The sequence below is a fragment of the Sylvia atricapilla genome, chromosome 1, assembly GCF_009819655.1.
Source record: "Sylvia atricapilla isolate bSylAtr1 chromosome 1, bSylAtr1.pri, whole genome shotgun sequence".
In the NCBI taxonomy this organism is placed as follows: Eukaryota; Metazoa; Chordata; class Aves; order Passeriformes; family Sylviidae; genus Sylvia; species Sylvia atricapilla.
The window spans coordinates 3,157,588-3,168,236 of NC_089140.1; positions in this window are offsets into that span (position 1 = coordinate 3,157,588).

Below are 10,649 nucleotides of genomic sequence, written 5' to 3' on the forward strand. Positions count from 1 at the left end.
CTCTGTGCCGTGCTCAGCTTTTATATATATATATATATATCTATATATATATACACACATATATATATATATGTATAATTTCCTTCTTTATTAAAACCTTTTTGAATTTCAAGCACACTCGATCGTGCCGTCTCGCTAATTAGTATCAGCCCCCTTTTTTTGCCGGGCGGAACCCTCAGAAATGGGGGTAAAACCCAAATTCAGCTGTGCTGTGTGTTCTGTGTGCAGCCACTGCCACCTCCTGGAGCTGGATGTGTGCAGCCCAAAAGCTCCAGGCAGGGCTCCCAAACCTCTCCTGGATGAGTTTTAACCACTCCTCGATGGGTTTTAAACATGGATGAGTTTTAAACCACTCCCAAAGGGCAGCTGCCCAGTGATCATTAAATGACACCACCTGCTTCCTCCTCCTCTATATCCCCCTGATGTCTTCTGCAGACTTTAACTCTCCAAAAATACTTCTTAAATCTCTTTACAAACTTCATGGTGCCCTGAAAAGATCAAAACCTACTTTTTTCAGCTGTTTTTCGTGGCGTTTGCAGCAAAGACACTTTGTCAAGGCAAATGAAATTTCTAACCCGGTGTAGATTTCTAGCTCTGATAATGTTTTTTTTCAGAAAGTTTGATTGATTGGGCTCCAAATCAAAGAAATCCTCCCAGCGGGCAGCTTTACTTGCTTTGCACATTAACAACTTCCCTGAGGCTGCCTAATGCACCCAGAGCAAGAATTATTTGAGTATCTGAGGAGCATTTGTTCAGTTGCAGAAAATACAACTGAATTTAAGGTAGCTGCTCCTTGGTGTGTTGACACACCAAATAAATGAAGTTTTCCCTCATTGAAATCAGGTTTGGGATTTGGAGTAAATGTGCTTTAGCTCAGTATTTTGTCTTTGAAATAGCGGATATTACATAGGGCTTGTAGAGTGGCTGAGATACTTTTGGAGGTGCCTTTTCTTTCTCTGCTTAAAAAAAAAAAATCCACACACACACACAAAAACCAAAAAAAACCCAACCAACCAACCAAACAAAAAACCCCAACCAAATAAAACCCCAAAACCAAACAAAACAAAAAAAAACCCACCCAAAAAAAACCCACAAAAACTTAGGCTGCATAAAACGTTGGAAATGAGAGTTTTTTCCAGATTCCTTGTTCTAATATTGCTCTTTGATTTGATGTCCAGATTAGGGAGACACTGACTGGGGCAGCCACTCTGCACGGATTGGGGAAGGGTAGACACCTCCTGTGCCCCATCATCCAGCCCTCAAAAAAAGAAAAAAAAGCTAAGACTGCCACAGGGGACAGAGGAAATCAGTGAAGGGCATTAGAGTGATGAAACACGGCAAAAATGAAAATATCTGCTATCCCTCCCAATTCCCCATGTGCCCATGGCTCCCTTTGCTCCCAGCTCTGCCTCAGATGCTGTGGGATGGTGACCTCCAGCCCTGCTGCTCCCTGACACATCTCTGACCCCAATTTCACTAAATGGTGCCCATTTTTTTTCCATCAAAGCACGCTGCACTTGGTATTTTTACCCAATTGACTTTGTATTTTACTGTATACCTGTGCTTTGTCTAAATGCTGAGTTCCAGGATGTGTGGGGGATTCATGGGGACAGGAAAAGGCTTCTGCTAACTGAAACAAAGAGTGAAGTTGAGGAAAATATCAGAAATAGTTCACCTTCTGTGGAATCCTCTGTTTCAGGAGTTTGAATGCACTTGATGGTTTAAAAATTACCCTGATCACAAAAGTCTTCAGGTTTGTTTTGATTGTAGAGAAAAGAAGACTTGAAACACATCAGGTGTACAGGGATCAAAGAAAACATCTTTGAGGAGATCAGAATTTCTCCTCCTGTTTATACCCTGCAGGAATAATATGTAGTCCCCAGAGAACCTGTGGTGTGAGAAATGATTTGTAGAGGAATCTCAAAGCTCACAGAGTCTTGTACATCTGTGCCCAAACTGAGATTTGCTGTGCTGGGCAAATCTTAGAAGGGCCATGGGATGGAGAAGACATTGTTGAGAGAGAAATTGAACTGGAAACAAGTTTCAAACCATGGCCTTGCAAACAGACCCGATTTTTGGGAATGGAACTGTGAAAGATGCATTGCAGCAAGACCACGTGGGGTAAAATAACAGGAGATTGGTGTTAATAGAAATATTAGCAGCATTGTGTGGCAAAGTTGATAGGCTGAAAAGCATTTATAAGGTGGTGTAAACAAGAAATAGCTTGGTTTCTGATAGAATGGCGCTGAGGTTTACATCTCTTGTGTCTCACCCTTCTACGAGTTGATAATGGGGAAAAAAACCCTTTAAAAACTCCTCTCAGTTGCCCTGTCTCTGTAGAGCTGGGTTTTTTCCAACAAATGGTGCCCCATAGGCTTTTAGAGAGTGTGTTACACTTGATTTGGTGACATTAATCCACATTCCTGGGATATACTGATGCAGGGAGATAAACAACAGTGCTTTATGGGGAAGGAATGCTGTGCATGGCAAAGATCTCACCCCTGGTTGGTCCAGGACTGACCTTGCCCAGCAGATTTCAGGGTCTCTCTCCTGTGAAGAAGCCAGTAAATCCTTTTAGCCCAAAGAGCTTCTGCTCCAGGAAAAGAATACACTACCCTGTAAGTTCACAGACAAAAAGTTCTCTTTGGTGCAATTTTATATCAGAACAGACGTTTACAAAATGATAATACATTTATTGTGTCATCTACAGCAGTATACATGTTAAAAACAATTTCTCAAAACACAAAAAAAGGTTAGAAAGCAGCAGTTGATATCTGTGTTTCCACCTCATAACAAAGCCGAATAACCACAGATCCCATGACCAATTAAACCAGTTTTGACCCAAAAAAAGGTCAGTATTCGACCCAACAGGCCAATAACTTTGTACCTTGACACAGTCAAAAGCCAAAATACAGTTTTCCATCCGATAACTTGGTTCTTCTCAGAGCTATAGCAGGTTGCATTGCCACTAAATTGACAAGTAGAAGGGAAAGAGATGAACACACCAAATATTTGTTTTTTACAGATTATACTGATACACAAAGGCCTCTTGAGACTTCTCTGCAAGCACAAAGTCCATTGAGAAAGGCATATGCAGAAGCCTAAGGAATTTCAGACACTGAAGAGTGTCATATCACACAGTGTCGTATCACACAGTAATTCTTCACATGGATGAATTCCCCAAAAGAAAGCCAATGGGAAATTGCAACTTGAATCATAAGAAGGTGAAAGACCATGAGGTTCAAAACATTGTTCAAGCTCTGCTGGTGTGTTTTCATACACAAAGTACAATGTGTATTTAGCTGAACTTAGCTCTTTAGTACAGATATACACGGAGCATCATTAACATCAGAGCATCCTCAGCTGCTACTGCATCCTCCAAATCTTCCTAACTTCTCTTAAATGCAATTCTGAACTGGTTGCATGTGCCTGACTGCAAAAATCAGAGGGTAGAATCAGGTTTATTTTGTTTTTCACAGCACGTCACTATATACTGTGGTCTGCTCCTGGACACAGAAGTGCTGGTTGTGTGGACACATTCTGACAGGGAGTACAAAACATCCTGAAAAATCTCCATGAGAGCTCCTGACTCTTTACCAGCCATCCACCCCCCAAATCTAATTGGTAATACCCAACAGGAGCCAGCCCAAGGCTTTTAGAGGCCATCATTGCTCAGCATGCATGAGACAGAAAAGAGTGACTGGGCAAAGCTGCCAGGGAAAATTCATTTCTGTTCTAGGCCTCCTCAGGGTCAGCATCTGTCCAGTCTGGTCAGCGACATGTCCTGGTGGGGACAAACAGCCACTTGCAAAGTGTGAATCATCTCACCCTGGAGTAGACATCAAAAACATGTTTGATGCTTGTCCTCTGAAATTGCTCATTTCTCTCTTGTGACCAAAAAGGCAAAGTGGAGAAACCAGATTAAAGGAAGAAATCTTCACTTTCGGTGTCTAAGTGACGTGGGTGTGTCCTTAGCCTTCTGCTCAGGAACACAAGATCTATTCCAGAGGTTTGGCTCTGAGGCAGAACACCTAATGCCAGCAGTGCCAGATACTGAAAGGGACAAATATCTACTACAACCCTTAATATTGAACTCCTAAGGAAGGAAACTCCTTAAGAACAGATATTTGGTTGTGTTTTTTTGCATTATGTACTTTTGTGCAGTTTATGTGCAGACAATGGGAGCTTGTGGGAAATGGATTTGTAAAGAATTCTGAAGCTGACAGAAGGCTCACATAATGTACATTTGTGTGCAAACCTTGAGATAAGAAATGATGACTTAGAAATGCCAAGGAGTAGGATGGACGTTGTTGAGAGAGAATGGAGCTGGAAACAAGTTTCAAAGGGTGGCCTTGCAAATAAGACTGGATACTTTGGAGAAATAGAACTATGAAAGGTGCATTGAAGTAAGAGCCACGACAGGTAATTTAAGATGATTGGCTTAAGGCATTAGCAGCATTGTGTGGCAAAAGCTGATAGGCCAAGAAAACACTTATAATGGATTGTAATTAAGAATAGTTTGGCTTCTGACTGTGATGGTGTAAATTATAACATCTGTACTTCACTGAGACTGAAAGTGAAATAAAAGTTTTCAAAACACGTCTCAGTTGCCCCATCTCTGGGTCAGAAAAGGGGATAATCCAACAGGAGCCCAAGGAACACTGCCTTCACTGAGATTATAAACCTGAGTTTAGCCTGAATCCCACCCTGTGAGTTTATCTGTTTCCTAGATCTCCATAGACATGACTTAGGACTAGAGCAGACACTATCCTGTCTGGATAATGAGCAGGATGCCCATGGGGTGTGCACATTTCCTCTTCCTCCCCAACCCTTCAGCCCTTCCATGACAGCTGTGCTGAGGTCACAGCCACTGCCCTGCAGGGTCACAGAGCAGAGCAGGAGAAGCACAATGTAAATATATAAAACACACCTTGCTCTGGAAGCCTTGCCCACAAGAGAAAGTCTCAGAACAAAAGAGAAAGTCTGGTATCAAGGAATCACATTAATTTAAGGAGAAATCTTAGTTTATTGAGTTTTCTAGGTTATCAATCTGTGGGAGCCTTTTGCATAAATACAGAAAGGACTAAAGCTTTTCAGTAGCCTCAAGGGATCTATTGCTATACAAAGAATGAATTTATTTTCCTTAATAATCACCCACAGACACTTCAGAAACCATCTCTGGGCTCTGAAGCCTCCACTGGCCACAGACTGAAAACTTCTGACATTGTCAATTTGTCCCTGAAACACTACTGAAAGCCAGTTCAAATATTGGCAAAATAAAGCCAATTAAATTATTGAGGTTTGCATTTCTTTTTGTACCTACTGTTTGCCAAAGTCACGGTGAATTTTTTTTTTTTTTAATCTGAACTTTTGATATCCAATTTCTCTCAGGACTGGGTTGGAAAAACAGTATAAAGTTGGATATTGTATGGTTCACAGACCAGATTTAGTAGAGATTTAGGAATAGTGTCAGACAAAGCACTGAAACCTCCCAAACTGACACCATCAGTGTATTTTAATCTATTTTAATGATGTTTTCCTGCAGTATTTTGACTGGATGTGTGTCCCATCCATTTGATTGGAAGAGCTTCCCTTGCAAGATTATAACTGAAAACAGAAAAGCAAAATATTGGAGTTATTTTCCTGTTAGGTTTGGCTGAACAAAAATTACTCAATCCCCAAATCTCATTTATACACTTTCAAGAACTGGAAAATTTTCAATTTTATTGTCCCTTTTTTATTTCCTTTTTCCCCAGGATGTTTGGCCTGCTGAGTCCAGGTAATTTTCTTTCTATTCTAATGGATCCACGTCTGTCTGTATTTGATTCTTTGCATTGGTTTTGCTGCCCAAATTTGGATCAGAGCTGAGAGAAATTCAGCTCAATAACATGATTATTTTTAGTCTTATCTTACAGCTGTATGATCAAAGACAACTGTGAAATAAAACTGTTTATATCTCAGGAAAAGAGAAGGAACTGGAGGCAAGATCAATATGACAAGGAATCAAAGTGAGCCAGGAGTTATTTCAACTCCAAGTTCAGCTAAAGGTTTTTAACTACCAAAAATGTTTTACAGTAAATTTCCAGTGGGAAGAGAAGGTGCTGAATTTTAAAAGGAGAGGTAACCAGCTTAGGAATGAGAGTAAAATAATATTAAAATAATGGCAATTAAAGAGTTCCCTTCATATTATGTGAATATATTTTGATCATTTTGGCTTTGCCTATTTTAATTACTGATTCTTTTGGCCATGGGACTTCTGAAAAACAACCCTGAATTTCTGAGCTGAGCAGATGTCCCTTCACATGCAAGCACTGGATCTATCCTGTTACTCAGAAGCAGAATTTCATCCACATTTGATATGAAAATATTATGAAAAGCCACAATTTTATAATACATGGGCAAAGCAAATTATGGAAACTAATCCTTCTGTCACTGCTGAAGAGGATCAGAGTCTCAGGATTTTAGCATGAGCCTAAGAAACTCTACCTTGTGTCGCATCCTGGTGCTCAAAATGCAAGAAAGAAGTGGCCAGACTGGAGAAGGTCAAAAGGAGGACCATGAAAATCATCAAAGGGAAGGAAAATGGGGGCAGTGAAGGAAAACTGAAGGAATTTTTCCCTGGGTAAAAGAAGCTTCAGTGGCAATCTCACCAAACTATTCCAGTGCTAAAGGAGGGGTCAGAAAGAGGATGAAGGTTCTCTCTTTTCACAAGGATCCACATGGAGAACACAAGGGTGACAGCTGCACCAGGAGAGGGATCAACTTGATATAAGAAAGAAATATTTTTAGAGTGAGAAGAATCATTCATGGGAACAACCTCCCCAGAGGTGTGATGATGTCCCTCTCAGAGGAGGTTTTCAAGATGTGACTGAACAGGGTGTTGGATATTCATCTTGGCTCCCTTTTTCATGAAAGGTTGGACCCAACTCTCCATTCAGGGTCACCTCCAGCCTTGGCTGCTGATTCTGTGAACTTTATTCCCTTCTGGAAGGTATCTCACACTTGCTATTGGTGATGGAGAGAGTCCAGGGAGAGTCATCTTTGCAAAGGTAAACCGAAATTATCAGCACAAGGTAATCCTCTGCAAAGGTAAACCCAAATGACAGTTCTTGCCCACCTTGGTTGTTATTTAGCCTTGCCATTGCAGGGCACTGGTTTTAACAGAGCAGATGCTGAAAGGGAGGAGCCAAACACCCAATGAAGTGTCTGGATTTAACTTCCAAACTGCATTTTCCTCTGGACTCACCTACCTCCATCCCTTCTCACACCACACCATTGTAACACCTGATTTTCAAATGCAAATGCCTCAGTGACACAGAGGAACTTGGGTGTTTTTCCTCTATGATTCGAAACTTCCCAGAACTCAGCATTTAAGGTTCTTTCCCTGGCCTCTGTGTTCCAGAAATGCTGGGAAGTGAAAGTAAAAGGAGGTGACATGGCCATGCAGCAATGAAACAGCCTCGTCCTTTACAATCTAGGTTGTATTTTTCATTCTTGGGATGTGAACTGTCCTGCAGTACCAGCACGCCACACTGACAAATCAATAATCAAAACAGTGTTTAGATACAGTACATAGTCACAAAACCTGCAGCACAGAAAGGTTTGTTTGTACATTTATAAAAGCAAAATAAGAAAATCAGACAGGAAATACATTATGGACATGGTAGAAAAAATGGCTCAAGGAGCACTGCGCACTTTTTGTTTGTTTGTTTGTTTTAATTGTGTACTGTTTTTAATAACACAGCCTTTCTAGCTCCAAAATATATTTCACAGTGAAAAAATCAAACGAAGCACTGTTACACTCAGTTGGTATTTACACACACACACAGAGAAGCAAACTGCCTGTTGGATTCTTCCCTCCTGGAACAAATGGAAAAACAGCCACTGTGGGGTGGCCAAGCCTGGCCAGCACCTGCAGCTTACATTCAACAGAGAGATTTGTGGAGAGCTCATTTGTGCCACGGCATCAGAGTCTGGATCCCAGAACTGTGTCCACCTCCAGTGTCACCTTTCCAGGGACACTGGGAAAGTCCCAATGACTCAGGAGAAGCCAATCTGCCAGTGCAACAAAGCTTTTATTCAGAGAAATAAAACCAAAATAGAAGGTTTGTTTTTCTTCTTCTTCTTTTTTTTTTTTTTTTTTTTTTTTTTTTTTTTTTTTTTTTTTTTTTTTTTTTTTTTAATAATATGTTTTATATTTAAGATCTTGATGATCCTATTTCTTCTGGTAAATTCAGTGCTGGTGGACAGATTCAATTTTTCTACTGAACAAGAAACACAACATCTGCAACAGCAGAAATTTCCCCTTCACTGCTCTCCAAACTCCTGAGCATTGGCTCAAGGAACTAAGGAGCAAATTCAACTTTTCACAGCTTTCTCATCCTTGGACTCTCTAGCTGGGACCACCAAAAATGATTGGTAATAACCATGTGCTGAGGCCAAATCCCAATTCCAGGTGAAGGGGGTTTATTCTGACAATAACAGCAGTTTTCTGGACTGGTTTTGATGTAGCTGAGGACCTGGTCTCCAGTGTGCAGGGTCGGAGGGTGGTTTTGGTGAGGTGGACATTTGCCCACAAGGCACTGGACTGAGATCCACCAACTCAAACTGCAGAGCACTGTAGGATGGCCAGGAAAACAACAAAATCCAGAAGTAAGCTCAGAAAAATTTCAACAATAGGAAAAAAAAAAACCCTAAAAATTAAAGACCCAAACACCTTCTTGCTCCGGACTGAAACAAGAAAGAGTCTCCAGCTAGAGGCAATTATTTGACTTTTTTTCTCCACAATTGTAATTTATTAATGATTTAAAACTGGCTAATAGCCATTCATGCAAAAAAGAGCTTTTGATTTTTTTTTAAATAATACACTTACAGTGTTGGCAATATAATCCTCGTGAAAGCCCATCTGACAGAAAATTGTCCCAGTATGAATTTTCCTGAAAAATTTGCCTTTCTCCAACTCTGCCTGGACAAAGTACCTGTTTCCTCGGGAAAATTTCTAAAACAGCTTTAAGAAGCATCTGAAGAGAGACAAAAGGCCAATCAGTTAAAAAAACTTTGACTTTTGCAGGGATCTGGGAAGAGGGAAACAAATCCTGCTCTCAGAGCAGCAATCAGTGCTATAGACTTGGAAAAAAAAAAAAAAAAAAAAAAAAGTATTTGGATCAAATAAATCCCATTTATGAACCTGGAATAAAATGGAAGTGGTTTCAACTCTTTTGCTGTTCCTCTGTGCCACGGCAGATTTCACATGACAGGGCTGTCCCCAACTCTTAAGAGCACAATCCTCTACCAATATGACCCCAAACAACATTTCTGTCTGTTTTGAATTAAATTTACATTCATTTAGATGGCTCCAGCCAAGAGCAGATTATTCCCATAAAGAATTATATGTGTTAAGTATTATTATAATTAATATTTCTTTTGCAACTTTCTGAGACCTTTCTTTTTTTTCTTCTTTTAAAAATAAGTACGCTAGGATTATCTTTAAAAATCTTTGCTTAAAATGACATCAAAACTCTTTTTCCTCTTTTTACTTAAACTAACAAAAACCAGTGAAATTAAAAGCTCACACTCAGCTGACACTAAAATCCCGAGTATTTCACGGTTCTTTTTTTTTTTTCTGTTTTTAGTTTATGATCATGTCAACTAACACTGAAGAACAAGCCTGAATTTTGAATTTCCTGGTTACTATTAGTTTCAGTTCAAAACTTCACATTTAAAATGCCATTTTCATCTTTGTTTGTAATATATGCATACACATACACACACATATATATATATTTGTTATATATATATATTTTTCTCAGTTCATAAATTCATAAATCCAAGATAAAGGGAGCACAAGGACGGCCCTCAGAGCCTTTTTTTGTGCTGTATAAAGACTGTCAAGAATTGACATCATCGGGTTGAAGTAGATTTTGTAGCAGTCGTGGCTTTAACTACAAGGCAAAGGTCGAAAGAACAAATTGAGTTCCTCTCCAAGACAAGCAGTGTAAGACCATTGGTGGTGGGACAAACAGGATATTCCAAGAGAGAGAAAGAGAGAGAGAGAGAACTGCCAGGTGTGGGAAGTCATCCAAAGTCTTTATCCTTTTCCTTCCGTGCCATCTCAGGGTTCAGTTTAGTTGTTTTTTTTTTTCTCAGCAAATGAGATTTTTGACCTTCCAAGGTGATCCTGCCAGGTCCTTCTCTTGCCTCTTTGCTCTGGCAGGGAAGAGTCAGCACGCAGAGAAGTACAACCAGGTTTCAAAGGCACGGCACTCTGTGTGACAGCGCTGCCCCAAGCCACCAATGCCACATCTGGCCCCTGGAGCAGAGGGTTCAAGGTCATCTGGAGGGAAAGGCCACCCTGGAACTGACTCTGGCTCTCAAGGTGGGAGGGGAGAGTTATTTATTTGTGTTATTCAAAGAGTCCAAATGATCAATCTATCAATCGATGCCAAAAATAGAGCTATATCTCAACTGCATGGCCCTTTTAGAAAATTCACAGCTTAGCTAGAACAGAAAACATTCCTGGGAGTGTCCCTGGGTAGGGAAAAGCACAGCAGATCCCACTGCTCTCGTCTGAAGTTCCTGCACTGATGTGCAGTTTCACATTGGCACAGCTGTTCCTTTAAATCCATCGGGAATGTCCGACTGAATCCAGC